Genomic DNA, 27,556 nt, shown 5'->3' with positions numbered 1-27,556 from the left:
GGTGGGGGATGAGGGGAGGGTGAGGGAGCTGGGATTGACATGTGAAACAAACTTGTTTCTAACTTAAATGAAAAAAGGAAGAAGAAGAAGAAGAAGAGGAGGAGGAGGAGGAGGAGGAGGAGGAGAAGAAGAAGAAGAAGAAGAAGAAGAAGAAGAAGAAGAAGAAGAAGAAGAAGAAGAGGAGGAGGAGGAGGAGGAGGAGGAGGAGGAGGAGGAGGAGGAGGAGGGAAGAGGAGGAGGAGGAGAGGGAGAGGAAGAGGAAGAGGAAGAGGAGGAGGAGGAGGAGGAGGAGGAAGAAGAAGAAGAAGAAGAAGAAGAAGAAGAAGAAGAAGAAGAAGAAGAAGAAGAAGAAACAGTCAATCCAGAGACACTGGAATTGTTATTTAACCTGATTCAGTCACGCACAAAAACACGCACACACAAATGATTGCATGTCAGTTGGAAAGACTGAGCCATAATATGACTAGATGGGTTTCGAGCTGTCCACCCATCCCCCAAACGCTCTCCCTCTCCTGCCCTTGAGCAGTCATTCCCTGAGGAGACAGCTTCTAGAGCTGTATTTGCTGCCTTGTGAGGGGCGTCAGCCCATTTCCTTCATGTTGACTCCTGTCTAGTTTATTTTCTGTTGCGAAAACACCACAAACCATAAACACCAGAACCAAAAACAACTTGGGAGGAGAGGGTTTGCTTGGCTTCTGTGTCTGGACCATAGTCCACCATGGAAAGAATCCAGGGCATGAACTCAAGCGGGAATCTGGAGGCAGGAGCTGGAGCAGAAGGCATTTAGGAATGTTGTAAATTTGTTTGCACCCCAGAGTACAGCAGAGTGCATGACTCGCGATCTGTCTGCTTCTGTAAACACCCCAGGATCATCTGTCCAGTGTGGCACCGGCCACAATGGGCTAAGTCATCTGTCCACGGTGGCACTGGCCACAACAGGCTAAGCCATCTGTCCAGGAAGGCACTGGATACAACGGGCTCAGCCCTCTCCCATCAACAACTATTCAAGAAAATTAACCACAGCCTGCTCACAGGCCAATGCATGGACATTCTATTGACATTCTTCTCTCTTTCTAGGTCACCCTAGCTTGTGTCAAATTGACAAAACCTCACTACTATAGCCTCCAAGTCTCACAGAAGCTCCTGAACGTGATGTTCCACGAATGACCATAATCTTGGCTTTACTTCCTGAGCCAAAATGCCTCCATTCATGGTGGAGGGCATATCTTCACTTCCTTTTGTTAGTTTCTAATTAGCTTTTGGGTTTAATAATAATGAATACAGTTTAATAGGCCTTTGCTCTTAGAGGCATTAAATTCACTCACGGTTGAGATAGGCCAGCCAGGCAGGGCATCCCTGGGGTAGAAGGTTTCATCTAGGCTGAGAATTGACTTAGATCAGGGCCATCTTAGTGATTCTTATTAACACTAGCAGTATGTTAATGTTTGTTGATGTTAATGTTAATGACTGCACTATTCACGTCGACCGTGGAGTTGAAACCCATTAGTTCTCTTCTCGATGGATGAGTGTACCAGACCACAACCCTGTGAAAACCCAGGCCCGTGCTGCATTTCAGGAGTCATGTACATCTCCGACTATGCTAGGAAAAGCTTTCTGTAAATCTTCGCCCACACACTCTGCCTTGACCCGCGAGCTGTAAGCTGATAATTATAGAGGGTATATGTATATGTAACATGGTTGTGGGGGCGGAAACACTTCTATTTTGTCTTCATTGTCTGTGATTGGATGCCAGAATTTCTGCTCATACAGGCACCCCCTGTCTTTGCCATGGAGATTCTGCAGATCTCTCCATTTAGTATCGTTCAGCCCTCCTTTGGAAATATTGTAATCTGAGTGTCTCACTGTGCGTCCTTGACAAACAAGGGGATGCGGTTCTGGGTCCCAGAGTTCTGGGAGCTGGCTGAGACCCCAGCTGCATCCTTTTTAGATGTGTGTCCTGTTCCCTTGGGCCACAGTTTCCTGACGTGTGTCTTAGGGGTTCCTAATGTGGAGCAGGGTGATGTGAGAAAGAGATAAATAGAAAATGTTGCTTCCATTGTGCCTGTGGTGGCGTGTGACACCCGGGGGACCTGAGGGCGAGGACATGAAGGCAAATCATTTTTTGCATGGGCAAAGGGAGAGAGGGGCTGACTCTGTAGTGCTTTTCTGTTGAGGTAGGGGGTGGGGCATGCCCTTGGATTTCTAGTCTACACAACAAGAAAAGAACCAAATTAAAACAGGACTTTGGGGGAAATCAGAGATGCATGGAATCTTCAAGTTTGCTTGAGGGCATCCATGACTGAGTCCTGAGTCAAGCTGAGAGTAGACCCAAGTCACAGAAGCTGAGACCAAAGTGACCAAGGAAAGTCGTGTGCCACTCTTGAGAGCCTGGGATAACTCCACACACAATTGTGGGTCCCCTCTAGTCTGCACACCCACACCCCAGAATGTTGAATCATATATATGCTACTTTCAAGAAAGAAAGAGTTCAGTGAGTTTGGGACAGAAATATTTACGTATAATTAATAATTTGTCTGTTTTGTAAGCTCAAAAACTTTAGAAGTCCTATTACTTTAAAAACACTTTAAAAGAATCAAAAGCCCTGCTTATCTTTTTTACCTTTTGACTTTGCTGTGTTCCTGTGGGTTAAGCATTTATTATTTATCTCTATGTCTCTGCGTATTTGACTTTTCATCCATGGGGTGTTTAGCACACTTCTCTCGGGAAACACGTAGGCTTTGCTCTTCCTGTCTGAGTTTGGCTGTGCTCCCTCACGGTCCTACATCAGCATGTACAGCCTTTAATCTGCCTGCTCGATGGGTTAGATAACTTCTGAGACATGGCTGCCGCTGTCTGTTGGAAACTGGCATACACACGTGTGGTGCCTCACAATGGTGGTGCCACTCTTTATTGATTTCTAACGGTTAGAGGTAAGAATCCCACTGCTACCGCCCCAGACTGGTGACATGAAGGAGGGAGGCAGGAGAGAGAGCTATGCCCCACCACCTCTTTCCTCACACCCAGGGCACTCTGACAGGTCATTTTTGGGTGCACATGTCCAGAGGGAGGCTACATTAATGTTTTGAAATTTGGGCCACGGGGTTGACCCAAGATGGAGACCTTTGGTTGGTTTTTGGAAAGTTAACTGAGTGACTGTGCGGATTGGAGAGACGTCACCTGTCTTGAACACCACTCCTTTCTCCGATGTGTGCCATATTCCCTTGAGACTAAGCAGCTATCATCTAGTGCAGCTATGAGCTGTGCTGTTCAGAGGGCTTGCCATGGCTTCTGGACTCTGGAATGCAGACGAGATATTTCAGTTTCCCATCCATGCTTTCTTCCCAAGTCATGTCACCATCCTTGGTTATGAAGGAAAGGCAAATTGCACACACATGTGCTTCACGGTCTACACAATGTATGCCAAGGGAACGACAGATCACATAGCAGCGTTATCAAGTGATACTGTGTGAGAAGAGCAACATTAGAGCACTTCTGACGCTGTGGAAGGCTGGCAGCTGACTTCCCGAGAAAGTGAGGGAGAGGAGGTGAGGCAACAGCAGAGGGAACCCTTATCTGTTCTCATTTAACTCTGTTGCTATGATAAAAAAAAACTCCCTGTCCAAAAGCAATGTGGGGACAGAAAGAGTTTATTTAGTCAATACTTCCTGGTTATAGCCCGTTATTGCAGGGACGTAAGTGAACATCTGTAGGATTTACTACACCCTGGTTTAGTGTTTGCACAGTAACATAATCCCCTTGTTCCAGGACTGGGTGCAGAGGTATCTGGGTAGGAGGAAAATTTGGTTTAACAAAGGCTAGCTTTGGGTGAGGGATTCCTTCCTTCAGCATGTCTTTGTTTCAATGTGGCAAATGGGGGGGTGCTGTTCTGATACAGTTTCTTTTGTTTATAGACACTCTACTTGCTTGTTAATCTCTGAGCAAACTACATTAGCTCAGGGAAGTGCTGTTACCATGCCAGCCTCTCCAGGAGACCCTCAAGCTCCTGATCTAGTCAATTGCTCTCTTCCACTCAATCTGTCCACCTCTCCATTCATCCCTCATGACCACAGGTGATTGGTTGGATCAATGATGTTTAACAAGGTGTACACTTTGCCCCGGGACAATTAAGTTAAAATAACACTCACTTATTCTTGTGATGACAATTCTTTCACTATACCACGAGGATTTATAACATCTTGCCTTTCATTAGTCTCATGTCCTTATCAATTTCTTAAATGTATTTTTATAATCGACTTAACTCTTAATACATTGAAGTAAAAAAATTATCTCCCCTCCAAGTAATACTCATCAAAGTGCCCAGAGTATCATAATTACCAATGTTCAGGGCCCTGCTTTTGTTCAAATATCTGTTGTTGTAAAGGCAAAAAGCCAAAATAAATGAATGTAAGCTTACAAAGAAAAGATGGAGTAGAATTCTGTCCCCCAAATTTTTAGAAGCACTCAGATATTTTAACAATTTATTTAAGAAGTACAAAGATTGAAAAAAATCATTTGCTAAATATTCATTTTCAATTAGGCTTTTAAGTGGAGCGTCTCTTTCACACCGTTTTTAGTGAGCCGAATTACTTTGGTTAAATTGCTTTCAGCCTAATCAGATGCGATTCCATAATACGGAGCCTCCTGTAACTATGAGCAATTAATTGAAGCAGCCTTGAAGGTTCTCTTTCATTAGAGAGATTGTCTTCAGGGATCAGTCATTTTTATAGAGTGAGAAAACCAGAATACAGAATATTTTCCAACTGTCAGTTGTCGGGACATCCCTCTTTTCTGTTGCCTGTTTAAGAAGGCTTACTTGGGTTGGGAGTATGGCTTAGTGATAGAAAGACAGACTATCACGCATGAGCTTGATAAACATGAGAGGGAGAGAGAGGGGGGGAGGGAGACAGAGAGAGACAGAGAGGATATGACACTGACTGCTCAGAGGGTTATTGACGGTAAATCTCATTTCCAGCATTAGGAGCTTATGTGGGAAGAGTGGGAAGGCTGAGAGAGAGAGAGAGAGAGAGAGAGAGAGAGAGAGAGAGAGAGAGAGAGAGCACTTGTTTAAGCTCTTTGTGAGCAGTAATGCACTTTGAAAATGGTCTCTCACACAATTTTACTATTACAAGAAACACTTTCTCTGTTAACCACAAGTTCAAAGCTTCATGGGACCATATTCTCCCCATTGAAAAGTTTGCGTAAGTCTCAGGTGCCTTAATTTATGAAGGGGAATGATTAATACGGTGAGAAAACTGGGCTTCAGCCCCATCCTGCTTCTTGAGATTGAGCACAAAAGGCCACCCAGTTTCTGCCTGGTTGCCACTAGGTGGGGACAGTGGCAGCGACTGCTTCTGCGTGGAGCAGCTAAGAATAGAAAGCTTTTCTCAGATATAGGGAGGACCACAATCTGGGATGCTTCTGCTAATTGTAGGCTGCCTCTTTCAAAGAGGAATGGCATTTAGTTACAGGGAACTGTTACCCCCTTGTTACCCGCTCCACCTTGGGGTAGCCCATGGCCAGGTGCCCATATCTTCTCCACTGTGTGGCGTTCATCCTTGCAGAGGACAGCTGCAGAGGACAGCCATGCTGAGGTGGTGAGAGAGGGCAGGGCAGAAGACACAGTGAGAGTGGGGGCCATCTTGGAAAACAGTAAAAGGTAGAAAGGGGAGCTCAGTGCTTTATCTTTATCCCGAAGACAGGAGAGCTGATGGCTAACACCCCAAGGCGCATCTTAACACTGTGGGAAAAGCGTTGAAGGGAAAAGGCAAATGAAGCCTTGGAAGGCACTAAGGAACCTGACACTTTTGATGAGAATTGTAGAGACACCAACTGGCTTAACCTTGCTTTTGTGTGTTATTTGTGCCCTGCCCCGTGTGTGTGTGTGTGTGTGTGTGTGTGTGTGTGTGTGTGTGTGTGTGTGAGTGTGCACATGTGTGCACATGAGTACATACACATATATGTGAGTGGGTAGCCAGGATGCCAGAAGCAGAAGTTAGATCACCTGGGACTTCAGTCACAAGCAGTTGTGAGCTCCCTGACCTGGTGCTGCAACCCAAACATATAAGATCACACAGATCTTCAGGCACTTGTGGCTGAATGGATTGGAAGATTCAAGATTTACCTGTTCAAGGTGAGTTTGAAGAAGTCCACCATGCTCAGCTGAGAGGTAAAAGCATGGCTCTCAGAGCCTCCTGTGGACCAGAGAACAAGGTGCAGCCTTGTGTTGTGGGTATACAACAAGGAAAAACACCTGTATTTTACTGACTGTTATTTTGGGGGTAATTTTTTTTGAGTCTTCTAAAAGCGACACAATCAAGTTTTTACTCCAGTCCCCTGGAATGCAATCTTATTTGACAATTTAGAGATGGGTGTTTATTGAAGCAATCAGATCATCCTGACGTCACCAGTTTGACAGACGACCCCAGGAAAGGACAGGTCTTGATCATGGCTCACACAGGGAGAAGTACCTGCAAGCATGGAGATCTACTCCATAGAGAAGGTTCAAGGCATGGGGCAGTCCTTGCCTGCAGACCCTTAGAAGAGGCTGGGGCATGTTGACCTGACTGAGCCCCCTGGCCTCTTTAACTGTTAGATTGTAATTCTCTTTTGTTCAGTCATCCAGTTCTTAAGGCTTTTAAAGCAGCCCTTGCAAACTAATGAGGCTCAACAAGGCTGATTCCTAAAACAGGTGTGGTGGTTTGAAAGGAAATGGCCCCTAAAGGGAGTGGCGCTATCAGGAGGTGTGGCTGTGTTCGAATAGGTGACGTCTTGTTGGAGGAAGCGTGTCACTGTCGTGGCTGGCCTTGAGGTTTCTTTCACTCAAGCTTCCCTCAGTGTGACACTGAGACCACTTCCTGCTGACTCATGATCAAGATGTAGCCAGCACCATGTCTGCCTGCGTGCCGCCGTACTCCCTGCCCTGATGATAAAGGGATGCACCTCTGAACGGTAAGGTAAGTGAGCCACTTCAATGAAATGTTTTCCATTATAAGAGTTGCCATGGATATGGTGTCTCTTCACAGCAATAGAAACTCTAAGGCAAGGGGTTTGTCTGAAATATTTCAAATGGGAAGGATCCAACACGGGAAACAAAAGCTATGGGACTCATAGGACCTCCAGGGAGTATCCACACAGAAGAAACATGGCTGAAGTCTTGGGAAGACAATCTGAGGCTGGCAGGAAGCTAGGGCCGCTGATCTATGATACAGATTAGCAGCAGATCCCGCTGGCTGGTGAAACTCACATGTGGGCCTACTCTCCACGGGGCTAACCCTCCCTTGTTGCTTCCTCCTGTTCTCAGCGTGTGGACCCAGGTGAAAGCCCTGCAGGAAGTGTAGTTTCTAGACCCCCATGCCCCATTCATATAAGGAAGACACTCAAATCAGGGATATTCCTGTGAACAAAACACAATATCCAACAAGTTGCTATTACTCACAGCTAAGACCACCATGCCTAGTGCGCATTCTTATACCCATGCACAAACAGGCGTGCCCATCCTCACCCATGCACAAACAGGCGTGACCATCCTCACCCATGCACAAACAGGCGTGACCATCCTCACCACGTGTCCTTTTGGCAGGGTTTACTAAGCATGGCTACTAAGTTGTTATGGATCGAATGTGAAAGTCTACATAGGCTTCCATGTTTGAACAATTGGTTCTCAGATGATGACACTGTTTTGGGAGACTGTGGGATCTTTGGGCCATAGGGTGTCACTAGCAGTTGGGGACTGGGGCCAGCCTGGGTACTGCAGCAGAGTCCTCCTTCTGGTTTTATTTCCCCGCTCTCAGTTCTAACAAGATGTGAAGAGGCATTGCCCCACACTCCTCAACTACAGGCTGAACCTCTCCAGCCACCACAACTTCCTGACCTCGATGGACAACTCCCTCTGAACTGTGGGTGTGAACAGCCATTCTTCTAAGCTGCCTCTGTGAGGTATTTTGTCACAGTGAGGCAAATGTCACTAGTCAATTGCAGTGAGTTTATGGTAGAGCTGAGTCTTACCGGTATGGCTTGAAGATTGACATAGGTGCTTTATGCAGGCTAATAAGACTGTAAAATGGGACCGATGACAAAGGGGACCATTGAAAATTATGAGAGTTCAGCACCAGAATGCGTGCAGTTGACTTCCTCTCCACCAACCCTCGGCTTGGCATCCTTCAGACATCTGCCAAATGTTCATCTCTCCAAAGCCGTGATGCAAAATGAAGTATCTATGCATTTGTTAACTCTTGTGAGCTCAAGGTCAGAAATCTATAATGTTTTCTTCCAGTCTCACCACAACAAACACATGGTTGGGACTCGCTAAATATTGCTGCCAAAGTTATTCTTGTCACATGATGTCTATAATTTTAAAGGACTCCAAGAGTCATTTCTTGAGGTTAAAACTCCTGCTGTCCACCTGAACATTCGGTCATCTTTTCAATTCTGTGTGCAAAGAGGCTTACAGGACAGCGTGGTGAGACTTCACAGGAGGGCTGGAAGGAGGGAGCCTCACACAAAGGATGGTGTGAGTCGGCCTGGAGAGGACAAGGGCGCTCTCTGCGTGCTGCGTCCGCTCTCTGCGTGCTGCGTCCACTCTCTGCATGCTGAGTCCTTGCTGGCACACTGCAGCTTGAACAAACTTTGAACGGGAACATAGCTCATTAAGTAACTTGCACTTTCAAGACTACCCAGACCTCACAGCTGCGGGTGGTGTGTCAGGGTGAGAGGAAGCACTGCAGGAGTCCCGGAGGGCAGGCAGAGCACATCCGGGTCAAATACGAGCCACTGGCTCAGAAGCAGCAGCCAATAGAGGCACGTAACCCATAGGGTGGACGTAACTGTTGGCAGACGGGTAGACCTTCAGCTGCAGCCTATACTGAAAACGAAGAGCGTGTCTGTGGGTGTGGCTTCTTTGGCTCATGCTGCAGTGTGTGATCCCTTGACCATGGAAGGCTCTGTGTACCCATGAGGACCTAGGGCGGCAAGCAGGCATCATGCCCACCTGAAGCCTTGTATCTCTGCATCACATGTGGTGTCTTCCCTGGATCCATAGACAGCGCAGTTGAAAAAGACCTGACTTCATACCTCAGCTGTCACTTTTGTCCCTCCAGAACCGTGGCCATCTCTTGTGATTGGTTCAGAAAGCTCCTGTCACCTCAAAAACTGGCTAACACATCAGCGAACATACATGCCTGGCTATCTTAGCCACGAGGGTCACCAAACTTGAGCAGAAGCGGTTTTAACCCTTCAGGAGCACCAGGCCAAGTGGAGAAGATGGGGGGATGTGTGAGGAGAAGGAAGCAGGGACTTCACACCATCCACTAAACTTGGTTGTGAAAGAAGGAGAGGAGGCAGAGGCCATGAACTCCTTCCTTCCCATCTGATCGATTGAAATGCCTTCTGCATCCTGTTAGATGATGGCTCTTTATAGAGCTGCTACTACATCCTTTTAGATGGATGGCTCTTTATAGATGGATGGATGGATGACATTTTATAAAGCTCCCTGCATTCCAATGAATAGATGGTACTTTATGAAGCTCTTTGCATCACGATGGATGACTCTTTATTTTAATGCTCTGCTATTTAACACACTGATTGCAGGATTAAGTGTGAAATGCTAATAACATTGAGTGTACCTCATTGGTTTTTAATTAATTAATCACTTACTCCATAGCCACCAGTAATCCTAAGCTATACAGAGCAGTACTGAAAATTGAATTAGGATTTGGTCTTACACAAAGTCAACACTTTTTGTTTGTTTGGTTTTGGCTTTTTTGAGACAGGATCTTACAATGTAGCCCTGTCTTGTCTCATACTCACGATGTAGCCTATGCTGACCTCACACTCACTGTAATCCTTCTGCCTCAGCCTCCTAAGAGTTGCAATTACAGGTGTGTACCACTAGGCTCAGCTGAAGTCAAACTTCTGAAGTAACTCAATAGGCTTTATTTTTTGTATTCTTTTTAGTAACCTACTTATTTGTTTAGTGTTGGGGAAAGAGGCTGCTCACCCAACAGTGCATACGCGTGGCAGTCAGATGACAGCACATGGGTGTCAATTTTCCCTTCCCACCACGTGGGACCCTGGGATAGAACTCAAGTGGGGTTCTCACATGTTCTGTATTATGTGTGGCTATCAACAACGCTGTCCCTTTTTGTTTTGTTTTGTTTTGTTTTGTTTAATCTAGTGTGCTTTTTCTGTCCCACGAGCCTGTCCAGGACATACTTGTCACACGTCAAATCGTGCTGCTGTAACAGGACCACAGGCAGCATGATCCACAATGAGCAGATGGGTATTTGTTCACAGTTAAGACTGAGAGGACACAGCTGCTGGAGACTTCTCCTGGGTCCTTGCATGACAGAAGACACCAAGTGACCAGGAAGCACCAGTAAGGAGGAGAGGATGGACTCACCTTTTCACCAGAAATCTACCCCATTCGGACACACTAGCATGAGCCCATTCAGGAGAGCAGAGTCTCTTGACATAATCTCTTAAAGTGGAATACAGTCAGCCTTAGCATATCACACATGACCATCCCATCTCCTCGAGTGTTTCTTGGTGAGGTTCTCAGGTTTCACTGTGCGTCAGGACCCTGAAAGCTTTGAGGAGTGGCCTACGTGTTTCATAGTATGGACCTACTAGACTTTGATGTTCTCATGAGGTAGGTAAAGTTACCAACCACTCTTGAATTGCATCCAGACTTCATAGAAACAGTATGACTTATGATGATCAAGGAAGCTATGATGGGATATGCTCAGGCCTGTGACAGCACAGAGCCCTTCTTGGAGGGTAGGGAATTTTCTTATTTACTTGGAATTCTTCCACATGGTATATTGATCTCTTCTCCAATATTTGATAATGTATTTAGATCGTATGGACTAGCACATATTTGGGTTATAACACTCTATTTCTTGTGTATGTTTGTGCCCATGTGCATTCATGTGTTGTGTTGTATCATCCATCTAGTTTTTCTGGGGCTGGTTCTCATTATCGGTCTTACTTTTCCGGCTAGGGTGGATGGCCAGTGATCCCAAGAGATCCACCCATTCCCCACCTCCACAGCACTGGGACTAAAAGTGCCTGTCACCATGTCTGGCTTTTTAACCTGGGTTTGAGGGATCGAGTTCAGGTTCCCATACTGTGGAGCAAGCACTCTACTGAGACATCTCCCGAGCCCTTGTGAATTTCTGTTGTTTCTATTCCTACACTGTCGGTCATTGGTAGCTCTCCTGGTATGCATCCATTGAGGAGATTTTTTTCTCAGTTTTTGACACTTTCTGTTTTACACACACACATACACACACACACACACACACAGAGAGAGAGAGAGAGAGAGAGAGAGAGAGAGAGAGAGACTCTTTAATGTCTGATGACTTACTGTATATGATGGGTTCTCTAATATCCTTTCTCACCTTTTATACTTGGATGCTGCCTGCACTGAGTTGTGTATCAGCCTGGTCTGGACTCCACCGGCCCCCCCCCCACACACAGGTGCCACCTTATGAAGGAACTGATACATTGAATGCTATTTCCACATCTGAATATGAACCACACAAAGCCATCCATATTTAATTTGTCTCATATAATATTTGTGTTTAAAATTCTACTGGTCAGGATCATCTACTTGACTTTCTCATTGGTTCTGTTTTATTTCTATGTGTATTTCGTAGATTCTGGAGTTATTCTGTATTTTTTTAGGTGAGTATCACATGTAGAGCATGCAGTTGGCTCTTTGTGAGACAAATTGAAAATACTGGTTTGACTGATATCACTGATCTCAGCTTGGTCATATTATATTGCTGTATGTCCCACTATGAAATACTGTTGCAAGAATAGTACTTACATTGTTTTCTTTGCTCTTGGTGATTTACATGGTATTTTAGAGGTTGTGTATAGTGATTTACTCTTAAATGATTGCTAGCTCCCAGTTGTCACAACTATTGCCTTTTAATATCTTTCTATCCATGCTCTAAGAAATAAGCAAAGTACCTTTGCTATATACAAAACGGCTACTACAATTTGTTAGGTTTGTGTAGGAAAATAATTAGTGAGGAATTTGAATGTATCTGACATCTCAAAAAGCCAGTTACAAAGACAAGCTATATTCATACTTCCATAGTTGGTTCTCTTAGTATGAATATGCAAATGTAATAAAATTAAAATCAAACTTCCAAGAGAATTTATTTGGTTTGCAATTGAATGAATGGTTTTAAAATTTGTATGAAATATAAGCCTTGGGGAAAAACAAAGAAATTCTTCTAAAATCTATTTAGCAGATGTCAGCAAACACGCTAAAGCTGCTGGAGTCAACTCAATATGGGGTTGGCACCAAGATAGATAAATAGATTTGTTTAACCAAATAGTAAATCAAATAACATTAACCACACAGAAGTCAGAAACAGGTTTCAGTACCCATGGGATGAAATATTAAACACAAATGGTAGTTAGCTCTTTGGAAAGGACTTCTCTAGCAAATGATGTTGGCCCTCTGCCTTTCCAGTGGCGCAGGGACACTAAGGAATGTACAGGGGGCAACTCTCAGTCTGTCCTCAAAGGTCTCTTTGCATGGGCAGGAAAGAAGTGACAATGGCCATGGGGAAATTTTATTATGCAGTGTGAAATTCTCTATTTGGCAAACAAAGTGCAAATTTGGTCATGGAAAATTGTAGTGTGGTAGTTTGAATGTAACTGGACCCCCGTAATCTCATAGGGAGTGGTATTATTAGGACGTGTGGATTTGTTGGAGTGGGGATGGCCTCGTTGGAGGATGTATGTTTCTGCGAGGGTGGGCTTTGATGTTTCTTATGCTCAGGGTCCCGCCGGTGTCTCAGTAGATTGCCTGGTGCCTGTATATCAAGAGGCAGCCAGCACTGTGTCTGCCTGCACGCTGTCATGATCCTCACCATGATGATAATGGACTGAACCTCTGAAACTGTGAGGGAGCCACACCAATAAATATCTTCTTTATAAGAGTTGCCATGGTCATAGTGTCTATTTACAGCAATAGAAATCCTAAGACATAGAGGATGCCTTTTTTGTCCCATTAAACAGAAGAAAGATAACCATGTGTATGTTTTAGAAAAAAAACATTAGCCAGATATGAAGTATTTGTTGGAGAAAATTAATTGTTGAAGGTAGGGATGTTGAGGCAGTGAGGGAAAGCCCAGGAGCCTTCAGACAGGAGAAGGGTCCCAGTCACTCAGCTTAATTTCTCTCTTGACCCAGAGCCTTTCTTCTCCCTAGCCATGCTCCATCTTTCTTCTGTTCTCTGCCCTAGCTCTCTTCCATTTTTGGGAATCAACTCCCATTGCATACACCATCCACTTCTGATGATTTCCAGTGTATGCACAGCGGGGGTCAGCTGGGTGAGGCTGAAGTTTGAGGTTCAAACCCCACTTCAGGTAGAAAGAGGCGGCAGCTGACGGGGCTGCGTTGCATCTGCAGGGGGACTTGGGTTGCCAGGTGAGGGGCGGCTGAGACACACAGTGGTGTCAACTGAATGTCTGGCTTGAGAAAAGACCAGCTTAGGCTTGAAGTCCATTCAAACTGTGGAACACACAAGGTGTCAGAGCAGAGAAATCTTTAAGCAAGAGTGGACATTCCTCCTTGAATCCCAAGACACTTTCTGCCTCCTGTTCGGATGGTTCCCTCATGACTGTGGAGACGGAGGTCACAACTCTCAGCACTCTGTTGCTGATATCTCTATTGATTGATGTGATTAAATGTGCCATTAAAAAAATTATTTAAATTAAAAAGAATCTCATTTTACATACCAATCCCAGTTCCCTCTCCCTCCTGTCCTCCCATGCCCCCTCGCCAACCCCCCACTTTGCACCCCATCCACTCCCCAGGGAGGGTGAGATCATCAAAGTCTGTCACACTATTTGGGGCGGGGCCTAGGTCCACCCCCATGTATCTAGGCTAAGACAATATCCCTCCATCAAGAATGGGTTCCCAAAGCCCATTTGTGCACTAGGGATAAATACGTGCCATTCTCACAGTTGTTTCATCAAGTTTTTTTTTTTGAGGGGGCCTGCTTATACAGGGTCTCTCTGTGTAGTCATGACTGTCCTGGAACTTAGTTTGTAGACTAGACTGTCCTTGAACTCATGGAGATCCACCTGCCTCTACTTTCCAAGTGCTAGGATTAAAGCCCAAGCCCTCAGTACCTCCCTGACTAGTCAAGTATCTTAACAGTAGGGTTTACTCTCCTTTTATTTTCAAATCATTTTGGATCAAATAATTTTACCAGAGTCAAACAGCTTAGATAAAAATATCTATAATTTTATTTTTACATTTTATTTTGTGTGTTTTTCTTGCATATGGTGGTTTGAAAGAAAATGACCCCCCAGGAGAAGTGGCACTATTAGGAGTTGCGACTTTGTCAGCACAGTTAGGGCCTTGTTGAGGGAAGTGTGTCACTGTGGGAATGGGCTTTGAGGTCTCCTATGCTCAAGCAACTCCCAGTGTCATAGTCTACTTCCTGTTGGCTGTATATCAAGGTGTAGCCAGGACCATGACTCCTGGCATACCACCATGCTCTCTGACATGACAATAATGGACTGGACGTCTGAAAATATAAGCTAGTTACTGTTGTTTAAATGTAATTGGCCCCCATAATCACAGGGAGTGGCACTATTAATAGGTGTGGCCTTGTTGGAGGAGGTATGTCACCATGGGGGCGAGCTTTGAGGTTTCCTATGCTCAGAATACTGCTCAGTTGACTTCCTGTTGCCTGTGGGATGCAGGACTCTTAGCTTTTCCCTGCACCACATCTGCGGGCACACCACCATGCATCATCATGACTGAATCTGTGAAACTGTAAGCTGTCACCTCAATTAAATGCTTTCTTTATAAGAGTTGTCTCTTCACAGAATGGAAACCCTAAGACACCTGCATGGGTGTATGTAGACCATGGGCATACCTGATGCCCACAGAACTGTAGTTATTATAGACAGTTGTGAGCTGCCGTGTCAATGCTGGGAACCAAGGTCCTCTGCAAGAGTAGCCAGTGCTCTTGCCGGCTGATCTCTACAGTCCCTAGGTTTGTAAATTTATTGAGGAGTTGGGTATTCTGAAGATGATCTACTCCTTACATCATAGATCACCCCCAAATAGGCTCAACTACCTAGTTTAAGCAAAAAAAAGTGGTATTTGGAAAATCTTAATTTTACCTTTAATACACATTTACTTTTGTGCTTATAAGCTTCATTTATTTGAATGATTTAGTCAACGACTTTGATGTGAGCCTTGACTCTGAAGACAGGCGAGTGCAGTGGTTTTCTGGCATTTTTCCTTAAGCCCTTAGTGACTGGACCTCGAATACAAAAGTCATCACATAGCCATTTAGGAGAAGCTGTTGGAGTATCTGACCCTGAGGAACATTTATAAAAAGGATGGCTCCAGACATTAAGTAAGAGTGAATTAAATACAAGTCAAGTGAGAGAGTCTATGCCTCACACATGCTGTCACATCTAATGAGTTTAGACAGTAGTATTTACACATCACAGTTTAGATGAAGTTTGAGGTGAGGATGGCATTGGACCCAAGGAAAACCCGATGGTGGGGCTTGAGAATCAAGATAAAGAAAGGGAGAGCTATGAACTATTGCTGCATTCCCAGAGCTCTGTAAATAGATGCTATTTCTCTGCAAGGTCCTGTAAAAACCTAAGTTCTGACTGTAGTCACTAAGTCAGGTACCAAGAGGGGAAGGGGGGTTTGCATGGGACAGCAACGGGAGCTCACAGAAAGATTAGAGCAATCAAAACATGAAAACAGACATCATGACATGAGAAATGAAACAATGCCAACTCTTGGTGCTTTGCTTTGTCTTTTTCCTCCTCCTTATCCCTCGCTCCACCCTCTGTTTGGGAGCATTTCTCCATGTGGCCCAGAGTCAGCTGGGCCTTGAGATCACCTCCACCCCCACCTCCCCATTACTGCTGGCATCACAGCCATTCCCACCACCCCTGACTGAAATAAACCATTTTGATAAAACAGCTTTGAACATCAGTGCTTAATGTTGCCACCCTAATTCTTGCAATGGCAGTGTTGATAATACCCATCACCCACCTGGCTCTGTGCATGCCCAGAAGTCACCATGGACTCCTAAAATGTAGTCAAAGGAGAGGGCATGAAGACCAAGTTCATTCTTCCACATGCAGGCATCTAACTGTCACTGCTGAAGGGACAGACTGAGGTCACAGAGGGTTCCCTGCTCCGCATCTATCTTCCCTGAGTGTAATGACAGGCACTGTGATTGGTTGCCCAGGGAAATTCTGCTGTTTTCTTCTTATAGATTTTGGCATGGTTCTGCCAGGCAGTAACATACGACCTAGTGTCTTTGCTTTTCTTCAGCCCTTCCTCTTATCCTTTGGGGATATAATTCTTTAAAAGCCCAGGCTTCTTTCTGCCAAATTTCAAGGACTCCGGAGTTCTGTGCCATTGTACTTCTGGAATTTGTTAGGTTGAAGACAAAACTCAGTCTTTGTTGAATGCATCTCTTTGTGCAGCTGTTGTAACTACATGAGGAATGTATTTAACCTTCCCACTAGTGAGTCCAAGAGGTCGCTCAGCTGAGCAATGCTTCTAATGTTCAGAGTGATGAACGCACATCCTCACAGGTCCGTGGTGGCAAAGAAGACAAATGGTGGGAAGCAGGTGACATATTTTTGAAATTATACATAGAGGAAATAGCATAGTTTTTAAAAAATGTCCTGTCATTGGGACAAGGTAGTTGAAATATCACCGAGTTGAAGTCTGTGCAGAAAGGAAAATCAGGAGACGAATGCGGTGCCCTCTCCATCAATATGGTATTGACTGAGAAACTATTGACACAGCCCTTGGGTGAAAAATGTAAGCCAGGCTGATACATACACTAGGATGCATACTGTTTGCTTTGTTATAGTGGTTCCTGCTTGGATAAGACATCAGCTATCATTTAAAGATATATTTCTATACATGTATGTGTCTGTATACGTGTGTTGGAGTGCGCAAGCCATGGTGCATGTGTGGAGGCTGGAGGAGAACTTGTGGGACTCAGTTCTCTCTTTTTACCATGTAGGTGTCCGGGATTTTACTCAGGGGAGCCCAGGAATTGAACTCCTGTCATTAGGTCTTGGGGCAATAGAATCCATCCATTAAGCCAAGTCGAGCATACAATAGTTTCTTTCTGAAAGCATCTGATCCTCATCCCAGCAGCAATCATCTGAGAGCTTGTAAGTCACATGACAGAGGCCAGCACTTCGCAATGGAAACACATGCACCCTCTCAGGGAACACTGTCTTGGGGTCACCAGGCTCTAGCTCTACAGAACTAACCTGGCTAATCTTTTGTTAACCTTCCCTGGAGCTTGCGAATGACTGGTGGCCAGGATCCAATCCTGCAGGACCAATCGCCTCCCTCAAGTTGGTGCTGTGTTCTTCCTCAAATGGGAGCAGAAGAGACAACTGGTGGGGACTTCTTACCCCAGGAAGGATGATGGCCCCGTGTTGATGTTTAACAGGGCTGAGTCATAAGATGGCCATAGTGGTGACCCCACACACCATCTTTAGCCATTTAACAACACTCATAGCTTGGGGCTCTTTGTAGCGATGGGCTCTCTTGGGTCTCCCCATTTGGAAAGGATGCTGTTGGTCACCAGAGTTGTCTGTGTCACACAGTCAGGCTCCACATGGGAGACTGGAGTTTGAGTCTTCCCTCCTCCTCCTGCAGACTGTCTACAGCGTGTTCTCTGTTCAACAGTCAGCACGAACCTGATGGAACAAACATTGTCCTAAACTATAAAAACAGTCCCGACTCAGGACAAAAGCTTGAATCCTGCAGGTGAGCTCAGGTGAAGAGGGGGAGAGTCTAGGGGAGGTTGGGAGCTGGAGTCACTGTGCCTCACGGTGGAAGAACCATGAGGTGAGAGCACAGAGGTGAGACTTGGCCAGTTCTTTGCAGACATGAATTTCTGAGGCTAGTTTGATTCCAGAGAGCACTGACCCCAAATGACAGCATTTGAGGAAATGGAATGGGCTGATACCCACAGGACAATCAGAAGATTTTAAAATGCTTTATCAGAAGAGAAGGAGAGGTGAGGATTGGAACCAAGGTCAGTGAATCCGAAGAGCTCACAGTGGGGGTCATGTGAGACACGGGGCACCAGGAAAATTCCAGGCTTTAACTGGGGGAGCAGCTCCCCCTCATTTCTCAAGTGGACAGTCTGGCTTGGTGAAAGTTAGTCCCTGAGTATGGATGTCGCATGTTTGGAAGCCACCTCTTCATCATATAGGAAGATGGAGGTACAAAGAAAGGGGGTGTTCCATCGTAGGAGTGTGGCTTCCATCTGCAAGGACACTGCCAAGAAAGTAAAGAAGTATTTCTATGTATATTGAAGTAGGAAATGCATATGCTAATTAGATAAAAACACAGGAATATTCATTATATGAATTGACTGCACACACATATATTTATGTAATTAACAGAAGTACTTATCCACTATCTGTCACTCACCTATGTTACATCTGGCATCTTTGAGATCATTAGTGCCAACCATGAGTGAGAACCTGGGGTTGACAGTGACACTTGGTTATAGTAGTAGGTCATTTAGAAACTTTAATACTGGCTTCCTCAAGAGTACTTTGCTGTCACTGAGCCTTCAACTCATGAGAAGGCAGACTCTGTATCAGTGGCCTACAACTCCAGACCTTCTATCCTAAGAATTTTAGTATTAAACATCTCAAAATATTACTAATCTCTTAAAATTTATTGTCAATACTTCCCTTTAAATGGAAAAACAAGAGATCCAGGATAGCCAAAACAACCCTGTTCAACAAGGCAACATCCGGAGGCATCACCATTCCTGACTTCAAGCTGTATTACAGAGCTATAGTCCTGAAAACAGCTTGGTATTGGCACAAAAATAGACAGGCAGACCAATGGAATCGAATTGAAAATCCGGGTATTAACCCACACACGTACGAACATCTGATCTTTGACAAAGAAGCTAAAAATATACAATGGAATAAAGAAAGCATCTTCAACAAATGGTGCTGGCATAATTGGAGACTGGCATGTAGAAGAATGCGGATCGATCCATGTTTATCGCCACGCACAAAACTTAAGTCCAAATGGATCAAAGACCTCAACATAAATCCAGCCACACTGAACCTCTTAGAAGAGAAAGTGGGTGGTACCCTTGAACGAATTGGTACAGGAGACAGCTTCCTGAACATAACACCAGTAGCACAGACAGTGAGATCAACAATTAATAAATGGGACCTACTGAAACTGAGAAGCTTCTGTAAGGCAAAGGACACAGTCAGCAAGACAAAAAGGCAGCCCACAGAATGGGAAAAAATATTCACTAATCCCACATCTGACAGAGGGTTGATCTCCAAAATTTACAAAGAACTCAAGAAGCAAGTGTCCAAAACACCAAAGGATCCAATCAAAAGTACAGAACTAAATAGAGAATTCTCAATAGAGGAGTCTAAAATGGCTGAGAGACACTTGAGAAAGTGCTCAACATCCCTAGTCATCGAGGAAATGGGAGTCAAAACAACTCTGAGATACCATCTTACTCCTGTCAGAATGGCTAAAATAAAAACTCCAATGACAGTTTATGCTGGAGAGGATGTGGAGAAAGGGGTACACTCCTCCACTGCTGACGGGAGTGCTGACTCATACAGCCACTTTGAAAATCAGTATGGAGATTTCTCAGAAAAATGGGAATCAGTCTACCACAAGACCCAGCAAATCCACTCTTAGGCATATACCCAAAAGATGCCCATTCATACAACAAGGATGTCTCTTCCAACATTTTCATAGCAGCATTATTTGTAATAGCCAGAACTTGGAAGCAACCTAGATGCCCCTCAACCAAAGAGTGGATAGAGAAAATGTGGTACATTTACACAATGGAATACTATTCAGAGGAAAAACAATGGAATCTTGAATTTTGCAGACAAATGGATAGCACTAGAAGAAACCATCCTGAGTGAGTAACCCAGTCACCAAAAGAGAAACATGGTATGTACTCATTCATATATGGATTAGACATGAATCAGGGGAGTGCTAGCATACAATCCCACTGCCAGAGAGTCTGGGAACCAGAACCTTCATCCAGAGACTGGTGGAAGCAGAGGCAGACACCCACAGCTAAACACTGAACACCTAGAATCCAGTGACAGAAAGGGAGAAATAATGAGCAAAGGAGTTAAGACTGGGTTGGTTTAACTCACAGAAACAGTTGACCTGAACAAGGGGGAGCTCTTGGGCCCCAGATTGATTGCTGGGAATCTAGCATGGGACTGACCCAGACCCCCTGAATGTGGGTGTCAGTGAGGAGGCCTAGGTAATCTATGGGGCCTAGGGTAGTATTTATCCCTGGCGTACAAATAGACTTTGGGTGCCAATCCCACAATGAGGGATGCTCTCTCAGCCTGGACTCTTGTGGGAGGGCCTAGGCCCTGCCCTGGATGAAATGACAGACTCTGGAGATCCACCATGGAAGGCCTCACCCTCCCTGGGGATCAGAGTGGAGATTTGGTGGGGGACTGGGGGGCCTGGTGGGGAGGGAGGGGGGAGTAGGGAAGGAAGAGGGTGTTGGGATTGACATGTGGAATAAGCTTGCTTCTAATTTAAAAAACTAAAACAAGAAAACAGCCCAGCTATACTGGAACTCAAAAAAAAAAAAAAAGAATACCTCATGCTTCATTTAATATGAGCACTTCCTTATGAGTTTTATACTTTCTTACTCAAAATGTCATTTATAGCTAAGATTTCTCAATCAGGTGCAATAAATTGTGGTGATGGTGATTTCTGTATAAGCAATTAGGAGCTTTCAAATCATTAATAGACTTGCATAGATAGTGAAAAATGATCGAAATAGCAATAGAACGTTGATTATCTAAGTAGTTCACAAAATGTATTAAATTTGAAATAACAGAATAGCCAGTCAAGATAAAGAAGAGATAGTTTAAATTTTACCCATGTAAACTTTGAGGAGTTACATACAATATTCAACACATACACACACACAGGACAGAGGGAGAGAGACAGAAAGGGGGGAGGGAGATTTTAAAAGCCACAGGGTTGTCTTTTTCTTTTGTTAGCTTTTGAAATCTGTCTTGGCATTTACTTTTCTAACTAAACATCTTAATTAAACACTGTTTTTCTAGAAATTATACAAAAGTGAGATGGAAACAGAATGTCCACTTCATCACTTCAAAAATTTTAAATGGGGAATATGTCTAAAACTCATAGAAGACATCAGTGGTGCCAGACATCCAACTCAGGCCAATACCATAATACATGGAGTATGAACGACACAGAGAAGGAAGGCCTGGAACAGCGTAAGCCACCCTGGAAAAGGAACATTCGTGCTGTGTGAAGATGTCTCTTGGTTTTCAGCCCTGGTGGGAACCCGGATTCCCATGGACACAATGCCCAGCCCCTCCAACTTTGAAACACTTGGATATTTCACCCTGCTTATTTTATATGTTGGATTTTTTTCCCTATATGGAGAAGTTTATATTGTGCTATTGCTCCTGGAAAGTCAACAGTTTTAAAACTCGGACACTGGGGATTGTGGGAAGAATGTGACTTCACATCTTTCCTGCTGTCTGGGCTCAAGCATGTGTGAGTTTTGGCCAGGGATGGGGTGGGGTGGGGTGGGTTCTGCATTTATCTTTCTGGCTCTCAATTTTTCAAACATAATCTGCTGTTATTTCAGATTTCTGATTCGTCACTGGCAAATCCCATGCCTTCCCCCATTGGACTCTCCTTTCTCATCCTGTTTTAGTCTTAGTTGTTCCTTTATTTTTTTTCAGACAGCCCAGGTTACCAGCTAAAGCCTTGTCTTGCACACAAGGAAGGATTTGTCCAGTTTTGCACAATTCGTCCTCATGCTAGATCCCTAAGGGCAGCCAGCACACACTTCCTTGTTAAGCAGTGGTGACTTCAGAATGACAAGGCCAGGGTCCTAGCTGTAGATGCTTGTAAGATCTAAAGAAAGGTGAGAGCACTGACGGTAAGTACATTGCCTGCTTTAGTTTTTCAATAGTTACTTTGGTTTCATTCCTCCAAGGAGGGAACTTACTAATTGAGAAACCAAACCAAACCCAAAGCAAAGCATGGAAGAGCTCGGCGCTACCCACAGAAGGTCTGTGATGATACTGTGTCTAAACCATTATTTGACAGCCGCCTCCTCTATGGGGAGTGTGGCATCAAAAATAGCCCTCAGGACAGCTGGCTGGAGCTCCCACAGCTGTTCCAAGGCAAACCTGTGATCCATGTCGTCTGCATTCTGCTTGTCAATTTACTGCCACAACAGGAGGCTTAAACTTTTATCATGGGGGGAGGCATCCTTGATGGTAGCAGTGCGGGCCTAATACTAGCTATTCAGGAGGCTAGGGCAGAAGGAGGGAAAGGCTACGTCCCTGTTGCACTACAAAGTGAGTTCAAAGCCACCTCAATGAGGACCAAGATGTGAGTCAGTGGTAGAGCATCTGTCTAGGAGGTGGAAAGCCATAGTATCAGAGAGGAGAGAGGGAGGAAGGAAAATAAACATGGCTGATAGTTATTTAGGGAACCCAGATCCCCTTGACGTCTGTAGGCCCTGTTTCATGGGCACTGATGGTATCTATGTTGGGGTTGTCTATTTGTCACTTTCCTTTGGACTTAACTGGTCCTGCTGTCCCCAGGCTCCTTTGGTAACTCCCAGGGGGGAGTACAGCAGAATGAGAACACATTATAATTTTCTCTAGGAATTAGTGTGAACACACAGAACCAGAGTTAATAACAGTTTTTGCCCAATAGCAGAGAGGTCAACCAAGGCTGAGGAAAGCTGAAGTTAGGTGACATGAATTCCAGGAAGGGTCAAGGCCAGAGGTCACCACCAGAGATGATCAGAGGAGTCACAGGCAGGGAGGGGGGACCTGCTGGAGAGGCGTGCGAGACTCCAGCCGTTTGCAGATGGCTGTGACGGGCCATTATGTATGTGAGCAAGTCTTAACACCTGCCGCACTCAGTGCAGGGGGCCACACCAGATGCTCAGCCTGACAGGTGGGCATGATAGGCTGAGAACGAACAGGTGCAGGTTCTCTGAGGACAAGAGGACACGGTTGCACTCAAGTGTGCTGCTCAAACCTCCACGTGATGCCCTTTCTAGAGCAAGTTGCGGGAGTACAACAGGACCTGAGAACTATCGCTTTTCATTTTGTCTCTGTGTCCATCCTGCCACAATGTTTTAGAAAGTGGATATGATATATGTGCATGCACGCTGGGCTACAGGAAAACACACCCGTTACTGTTACAAACCCAGAAAGTGGCGCAGGAGTGTTCAGCGGAGGGGCGAACTTCATGGTGGCATCAGACACAAGCGAGTGTCTGGGTTTGATCTTCGCCAGCTCCGTGTCCAGAGCCTCACAGTCCCTTCATCTGTTCCTGCCTCAGTTTATCCTGAGGAATTCAGACTTGTTACTGTTCTGAAGCAGAGCATGCTGCGGTAAGGGTTGAAATAATTTAACTGTGAAAAAAAAAAAACCAACAACAACAACCAATCTCTTAACCAGAAAACAAGGGTGTTTGTTAAGCTTTCAGAAGCCAGCCACACCACAGACTAAATGTCACTTGTCATGAAACCATGGAGTCATTAAGGGTTTTTTTTTTTCCATCCTGGCTGTCTTCAAGGACTGAGCCGGTTTAGGGGCAGATGTCAACCTCTCACTGTCAGCCTTAACTAATAGACTGAACAATCTTGTGGCCAGGGAAATAACAATAACTTGAAAAGATTGAAGCCCTGAGTTGTTGTTTTGTGACAAGACTGTCAAACAACTTTTCTTTTGAAGAAAACACAATTCAGAGACATCTAAGAATGGAGATCCTGTGCCAACGTCCCCACAGGCGGATTCACTCCCCAAAGCAATGGATTCTTTGAACAGTAGACTAGCGTTTATAGATAGGGAAATGCACATATGTTTAGTGTGCAGGCTGGCACTGTACGAAGCCAGTACACTCAGGGAGTCACTAGCCTCAGATGAAGGGGGCCGGCAGCTGATACCAGCAGTGGAGTGGATGCTTAGTCTGAGTAAACCCCCAAGTTTCCTCCTCAGCACCACAGGAAGCAGAAACAGGGTCTCCCAGGATAGGTTGTAATTTCTGCAGTTATATCACACTGATGAAGTGGAAATGGGTCAAATGACTAGGCAACTTTTAAGTATATTTGGAGTAAAGTGATTCTACTTTGCAACTGCGAAACTGATGAATTCTAAGTGTAGATCAGTAAACTCCACTGAAAAAATTGTGTTATAAATTTAAATCTGTATTTGAAAGTATTTTTATATAAAACAAATGTCTCTATGTTGGTAATATTCACAGAAAATGTTAGCTATACACAAATTATTGACTCCGAGGTAGGGAAGAGCTTCGGGTAGATTCTGGGGAGGTGAGGCTCTCTTCATTTTGGTCCCGATGACTCTGTTTTCCCATCAGCCCTCAAAGTGACTCATTTAATCATTCATTTAAGGTTCCATCTCCAGTGTGTGGTTTTATTCAACATTTACTTTATGGTTGAGAACACTAAGCACCTCTGGATATGATTACACATCCATCAGATTTTCCTGTTCAAACATTTTCCCATTTTGTACTGAGTTGTTCTCTTACCCCCAAGTTCATGTCCACATACAAGTCGTCTACTGCATTTGAAGTTTGCAGCAATCACGCCTTTCACAGACAGATGTTTTAAATTCAAACCCAGTCCAGTTGACCTCTTGCTTTTGCGTTATGCCTTCTTGTCTCCATATTTAAGAATGATCTTGTGGGGAGCAGTCACAAAGACCTCGGTGCATTTTAAGTAGAGTCTTGCTTTTACACAATTCTGTTATTCACTTTTAATGCTTTGTGTGACATGTGAGGTTCACTGATGTGGGAAGAGATCTGTTGTTTTCCCACCACTGTTTCCTGCAAAGGTGAAACCGCAATCATTAATCAAGAAAATGTCCCACAGACATGCCACAGCTAATCTAATAGGGGCATTTCCTCAGATGAGGTTTCCTCTCCTACGATGACCCTAGCTTGTGACAAATTGACAAAAAAACTAGCCACCACAGTGGGTATAGACCAAGCTGCTGTACTTGTTGAAGAGATTGAGACTAAACAGAAATGAGATACTTTGCCAGGGGACAGAAAGAATGAGGATAGGACATCATTCTTGGAAGGATCCAGGACATAAGATGACTAATTCTTTGAAGAAGAATATTTAGAAATGCAGTATCTGAACAAAGTGTGCTGGGGACAGAATTTCTCGGTCCAATAGGGCTACTTAAAGAAGTGTTTTCTCAGGTTCAGCCACGCTGGCACCCAAAGGCCGTCACAGATATGTAAAAGCTCAAGAAGAACTGGCCACAATTTGGGCTGACCCCATAACTTGGTATTGTCTATGATACTAACTTTTGCAGGCATGCAGAGTGCAAGAGCAAGGAAGAGTTGTGCCAAGGTTTTAGAGTAAAGCTGAGATTGGGCAAAATTGAGTGGAGTCAGATTCCTTGTGTGGAGATGCTGAGAAAGCTGTGTATGAGGTTGGAAGGTACAGTCTATGCTGTGCTGGAGATCCCAGGGGGGATGGACATCCCAAGGAGGTTGGATATCCACTGTACCAAAAAGCTCCAGGCACTGAGCAGGGCTGCCCAGAGGGTAGCCACACACAAGTGCTTCATGTAACAAGGGCATGGGAGAAAGATGACTCCAGCCCACTGGAGCTCAGTTTTGTGTTGGCCTTTGGTATCTCTGGCTTCTTTGTTTGGCATGAATCTATTGAATTCGTGCCGTTGTGTATTGGAAATCTGTGACATTGTTGACATAACTGATGCTCACGGTTAAGAGAGTCCCTTAAGTCTCGGTAAAGACTTTGAAATTTGAACTTTAAACAGTGTTGAGATCAGAAAGACTATGGAGACTCACGGATCTCAATTGAAAACATCTTGGGTTATTCAATGTTCATGAGCTCATATGAAGGTTAAAGGAAGAAGTGTGCTGTGGTAGATTATTATTTTAACTAGGCAAAGATGTGTTACATATGTTTATTCTGCAGAATATTACTTTAACTGTGCAAATGTCCGTTACTTTTGCTTATGCTGCATTTGTTTAGTTATGAAAATATGTGTTACCATTTGTTTCACCTTGCCTGTCTAAGGCGCTGGATGGGTCTAATGAAGAACTAAGTGGTCAATACCTAGTCAGAAGAAAGGTTAGTTGGGGCTGACAGGCAGAGAGAATAAATAGGATGAGAAATCTAATCTAAGAGAGGAGTGAGAGAAAAAGGGAAGGGATAATGAAGGAGACCCTTGGGGCAAGAAGCCAGCCAGCCAGCCACGAGAAACAGTGAAAGTAAGATACACAGAAAGAAAAAGCAAAAAGCCCCAAGGCAAAAGGTAGATAAAGAAAAACAGGTTAAGTTAAGAGAGCTACCCTGAAACTGGCCTAAGCTATGCCCAGCATTCAGAACTAGTAAGTCTCCATGTCATAATTTGGGAGTTGGCTGGTGGTCTGAAAAAAAAAAAAAACACCTGGTTTAATGTTCAGGTTTGGTTTTGCAATGTTTCCCACAGGAAATACGGGAGCCTTAGCTGTGGCATTGTTTGGGGGCAGTTATGGAACCGTTGTGATCTAGGGCCTAGCTGACTGTAGACGACTGTTAGTAAACCAGGAGGTTTACAGCCTAACGCTGCTTCCGGCCCTGTCTCTGCTTGTGTATATGTAAACAAATATACATGAAGCGAACAGGAAAAACCAAGCATAAAGGATGAGAAAGGGCTGAAGGCAGGTAACGGACATGAGTTATGAAAGAGGACACAAACCTGACTTTTCCTCTTAGTTATAACGTTGACATTTTTTGAGGGGGTTGGTGGTGGATAAGTATGTGGAATATTTTGATACTGAAAGTGTGAAATTTAATGTACACTCCACAGCTTCTATTCTGAATACCTAGTCTAACTGAGTAGAATTTTGTTGCCAGGCAGTGGTGGTGCACACCTTTAATCCCAGCACTTGGGAGGTGGAGAGAGGTGATCTCTTAGTACCAGCTCCAGGGTAGCCAGGGCTACACAGAGAAACCCTGCCTTGATGACAAACAAATAACAGAAAGAAGTTAATTGGGGTGTATAGCATTTAGACTTGCTTCAGTTTTGGGGTGCGATGCTATTATTTATTTGAAAATTTCTTTTATAATAATGTTTATAATTTTTAGTCCACAAATAGATTTACACCACAGCCCTACCAGTCCTGGGTAATTACCCGAAGTACTGACAAAAGCCATATTTCTTTTCATTTTATGTGTATGACTGTCTGGCTGGCATGTATGTGTATCCTCCCTGTGTGTCCCTGGTGCTCACCATATTTATTTTTGTTTTACGTGTAGGACTGTTTGGCTTGCATGTGCGAGTATCTTCCATGAGTGTGCCTGGGGCTCACAGCGCCCAAAAGAGGCGTCTTCTGGAAGTGGAACTATAGGTTGCTGTTAGTTGCCTTATCGTTTTTTGGAAACCAAATGGGGCCCTCTATGAGAGCAGCAAGTGCTATTAACCAGGGA

The 27,556-nt window shown here is 44.5% G+C and overlaps 1 long non-coding RNA gene across 1 annotated transcript; it reads left to right on the top strand.

Moving 5' to 3' along the window:
• The first annotated feature begins 6,756 nt into the window (after window positions 1–6,756).
• Window positions 6,757–12,956, top strand: LOC121135174. The gene is made up of 2 exons (XR_005872384.1): window positions 6,757–6,953; window positions 7,791–12,956. It is a non-coding gene; the product is annotated as an uncharacterized LOC121135174 (long non-coding RNA).
• Window positions 12,957–27,556: the final 14,600 nt, after the last annotated feature.

Source organism: Mesocricetus auratus, unplaced genomic scaffold, assembly GCF_017639785.1.
Source record: "Mesocricetus auratus isolate SY011 unplaced genomic scaffold, BCM_Maur_2.0 Super-Scaffold_100031, whole genome shotgun sequence".
NCBI classification, from domain to species: Eukaryota; Metazoa; Chordata; class Mammalia; order Rodentia; family Cricetidae; genus Mesocricetus; species Mesocricetus auratus.
Note: the sequence above shows the minus strand (reverse complement) of the source record. Positions and strands in the feature narration are given on the sequence as shown.